This window comes from Sinocyclocheilus anshuiensis, unplaced genomic scaffold (assembly GCF_001515605.1).
Source record: "Sinocyclocheilus anshuiensis isolate Anshui unplaced genomic scaffold, SAMN03320099.WGS_v1.1 scaffold183, whole genome shotgun sequence".
Lineage (NCBI taxonomy): Eukaryota > Metazoa > Chordata > Actinopteri > Cypriniformes > Cyprinidae > Sinocyclocheilus > Sinocyclocheilus anshuiensis.
This window is the reverse complement of record NW_015548309.1, coordinates 621038-623485: the sequence shown is the minus strand read 5'-3', so window position 1 is coordinate 623485 and position 2448 is coordinate 621038. Positions and strand designations below refer to the sequence as shown.

At 38.0% G+C, this 2448-nt stretch overlaps 1 long non-coding RNA gene across 2 annotated transcripts in view; it reads left to right on the top strand.

Annotated features, from left to right (window-relative positions):
• The window catches only part of LOC107656245 (uncharacterized), a 32782-nt gene extending 30719 nt beyond the window's left edge, over nucleotides 1-2063 (top strand). For both annotated transcript variants that reach the window (XR_001630538.1, XR_001630537.1), the window contains exon 4: nucleotides 1741-2063. This is a non-coding gene — a long non-coding RNA (uncharacterized LOC107656245). The remainder of the gene's footprint in view (nucleotides 1-1740) is intronic.
• The last annotated feature ends 385 nt before the right edge of the window (nucleotides 2064-2448 follow it).

The following is a 2448-nucleotide window of genomic DNA, read 5'->3' as shown; positions in this document are numbered from 1 at the left end:
AATCCAGTCGGAGTTATATTAAAAATGGTCTTTGATCTTCCAAGCTGTTTAATGGCAGTCAGCGGGTGTTGCAGTGCATCAGTCCAAAAGAAGTGAAATAAAGCGCATCTATTCATAATAAAAAGTGTCTCACACAACTCCGGGGGGTGAACAAAGGCCTCCTGTAGCGAATCAATGCATTTTTCTAAGAAAAATATCTATATTCAAAACGTAATAATCACTTTAATCTAGCTTGTGCCAACAGTTGTACACGGAAGCAGCTCCGGGCAGATGACATATGAGGTCGGCTTTGCGCAGGGGAGAGATCAAAACAAAACAACGGTCACTTATTAGAAGTACAAAACGAGGATTTGTAAAGACGAATGTCGGAGGATTTCGATATAAGCCAAGAGGAGACTGGTTTTCCTTTGCTAAAGTAAGGAAACTTTGCTTCCTTTGCTCATGTTAACAAACGTTGGTTTTCACGAGACTCACCGGCGCATGCGCAATGCTGAACTCATACGTCATCAGCCCGGAGCTGCTTCCGTGTTATGATCAATGTAACAAATTTGCTTAGTGACCTAGAAAAGGTGCAGAATATGAATTCCAAACTTTTGACCAGTAGTATATATATATATATATATATATATATATATGAGAGAGAGAGAGATACATATATATGTGTGTATTGTGTAAATTGAAAAAAATATATGTGTGTGTATAATTGTATATTATATTACATACTGATGATGCACTAGGTTACATTTATTAATTTCATTGTCATCAAATCTTTTTTAGATAACATGGATATAGTTTGCAGTTAGTATTCCCACATTTGCTATATTACAGCATCTGATGCATGCTGGAGTACGACGCACCCCTTAATGTTACATCAAAGCAAATTTTGATAGCTAATTTAACACATTAGCCAGACAGCCTTTCATATCTGATTGGATGGTTCTCATTCTGAAATAATGCCAAAATGCTGCAGATTTAAAGCCAATAGCTTGACACCTCGCATTACACTGTCACCCATTTTGTCCAGTCCCCTAGGCGATGTGTAGTTTCACACATCTGCGCTGTTGTTAGTAGTGACTACTTCACTACTTTACTTCATGCACACTCACAGTCGGTGAGGTGGGAAGGTCTCCGTGGCAACCATAACAAATAACACCCTTCCCATTTATACTACTCCATTTATATATATATATATATATATATATAGTAACTGAATATAATTCTGATTCTATACCATTTCTAGGTAGCTAATAAAATAAGCATTGACATTAATTCATATTCTGCACCTTTTCTAGGTCACTAAGCAAATTTGTTACACTGATCATAACTCCTTGTGTATATTAATAAAATATACATTATTATAAAAAATTTATTTTTATTTTATTTTGATTCTGCATCCATTTCTTGGTCACTATCCAAATTAGCAAGTGTGACACACGTAAACTAGTGTATATTAATAACAAAAAGTTATTTATCAAATTCTGCAGCAATTCTAGGTCACTAATCAACTGATAAGATAAGACTGATAAGAACTGATAAGTTCTAAAAGCACTGTATAAAAGTTATAAAACACTATTTAGGTTTAACTAGGACACTAGACAGACGAACAGTGCAATATCCCTGCAGCCAGTGCTTAAAGGGTTAGCTCACCCAAAAATGAAAAATGCGTGAAATTTGATGGCTGGAGGAGTCTACTCCGATCATCTTTCATCTCATATTACTCTTTCATCCCATATTGCGCAGCCTTCATCACTCTCCCTCCACCAACATCATCATCATCATCATCATCATCATCATCATCATTTACCTTGAAGGGGGTGAGGAGGAGGTGCTCCAGAACACATCAGACGCTCCTCTGCGGGTGGAAAGGGAGAGAAGTGGTGACTTGCCGATTTTCTCAGATCAGCAGCGCTGATGACTTCTCTCAGGGGGAGCTGACCCAATTCGCCTGGGTGTTTATCACCGGCACAACAAGGTCATGGCTGACAAAGCAGCGCTAGTGTGGTCTCTTTATGCTGTGGGGTGGGATGGGAAGGCCCAGGGCGGTCGAGGAGCTGTTTAACTGCTCTCTGCATTCAACTGTTATTACACAGATTTTAGAAAAGAACAAGATGATCTTTGTTATAAAAAATCAGTTTAAATCCGTGGTTGTCAGTTCTTTGGGCGATGCTCCATTTTGAAACTTCTCCAGTGAAGGAATAGTTCACCTAAAAATGAAAATTTGCTGAAAGTTTCCTCACATTCAGGCCATCCAAGATGTAGATGAGTTTACTTCATCAGAAAAGATTTGGAGAAATTTAGAGTTACTTCAATCCGCTAATCAATGGATGCTCTGCAGTGAATGGGTGCCGTCAGAATGAGAGTCAAAACAGCTGATAAAAGCATCACAATAATCCACAAGTAATTCACACGACTCCAGTCCATCAATTAAAATTGCTTTTTACAAATTAG